This window comes from Pristiophorus japonicus, unplaced genomic scaffold, assembly GCF_044704955.1.
Source record: "Pristiophorus japonicus isolate sPriJap1 unplaced genomic scaffold, sPriJap1.hap1 HAP1_SCAFFOLD_839, whole genome shotgun sequence".
Classification (NCBI taxonomy): Eukaryota; Metazoa; Chordata; class Chondrichthyes; family Pristiophoridae; genus Pristiophorus; species Pristiophorus japonicus.
The window spans coordinates 171675-173332 of record NW_027254761.1 but is presented as its reverse complement, the minus strand read 5'-3'; positions in this window follow the sequence as shown (position 1 = coordinate 173332).

Here is a 1658-nt window from a genome sequence, read left to right as displayed (position 1 = left end):
GGAGGATTTCCTGGAGTGCATAAGGGATGGTTTTCCAGACCAATATGTCGAGGAACCAACTAGGGGGGAGGCCATCTTAGACTGGGTGTTGTGTAATGAGAGAGGATTAATTAGCAATCTCGTTGTGCGAGGCCCCTTGGGGAAGAGTGACCATAATATGATGGAATTCTACATTCGGATGGAGAATGAAACAGTTAATTCAGAGACCATGGTCCAGAAATTAAAGAAGGGTAACTTTGAAGGTATGAGGCGTGAATTGGCTAGGATAGATTTGCGAATGATACTTAAGGGGTTGACAGTGGATGGGCAATGGCAGACATTTAGAGACCGCATGGATGAACTACAACAATAGTACATTCCTGTCTGGCGTAAAAATAAAAAAGGGAAGGTGGCTCAACCGTGGCTATCAAGGGAAATCAGGGATAGTATTAAAGCCAAGGAAGTGGCATACAAATTGGCCAGAAATAGCAGCAAACCCGGGGACTGGGAGAAATTTAGAACTCAGCAGAGGAGGACAAAGGGTTTGATTAGAATATGAAAGGAAGCTTGCAGGGAACATTAAAACGGACTGCAAAAGCTACTATAGATATGAAAAGAGAAAAAGGTTAGTAAAGACAAACGTAGGTCCCCTGCAGTCAGAATCAGGGGAAGTCATAACGGGGAACAAAGAAATGGCAGACCAATTGAACAAGTACTTTGATTCGGTATTCACTAAGGAGGACACAAACAACCTTCCGGATATGAAAGGGGTCAGAGGGTCCACTAAGAAGGAGGAACTGAGGGAAATCCTTATTAGTCGGGAAATTGTGTTGGGGAAATTGATGGGATTAAGGGCCGATAAATCCCCAGGTTGATGGACTGCATCCCAGAGTACTTAAGGAGGTGGCCTTGGAAATAGCGGATGCATTGGCAGTCATTTTCCAATATTCCATAGACTCTGGATCAGTTCCTATGGAGTGGAGGGTAGCCAATGTAAAGCCACTTTTTAAAAAAGGAGGGAGAGAGAAAATAGGGAATTATAGACCGGTCAGCCTGACATTGGTAGTGGGTAAAATGATGGAATCAATTATTAAGGATGTCATAGCAGCGCATTCGGAAAGAGGTGACATTATAGGTCCAAGTCAGCATGAATTTGTGAAAAGGAAATCATGCTTGACAAATCTTCTGAAATTGTTTGAGGATGTTTCCAGCAGAGTGGACAAGGGAGAACCAGTTGATGTGGTGTATTTGGACTTTCAGAAGGCTTTTGACAAGGTCCCACACAAGAGATTAATGTGTAAAGTTAACGCACATGGGATTGGGGGTAGTGTGCTGACGTGGATTGAGAACTGGTTGTCAGACAGGAAGCAAAGAGTAGGAGTAAATGGGTACTTTTCAGAATGGCAGGCAGTGACTAGTGGGCTACCGCAAGGTTCTGTGCTGGGGCCCCAGCTGTTTACGTTGTACATTAATGATTTAGACGAGGGGATTAAATGTAGTATCTCCAAATTTGCGGATGACACTAAGTTGGGTGGCAGTGTGAGCTGCGAGGAGGATGCTATGAGGCTGCAGAGTGACTTGGATAGGTTCGGTGAGTGGGCAAATGCATGGCAGATGAAGTATAATGTGGAGAAATGTGAGGTTATCCACTTTGGTGGTAAAAACAGAGAGACAGACTA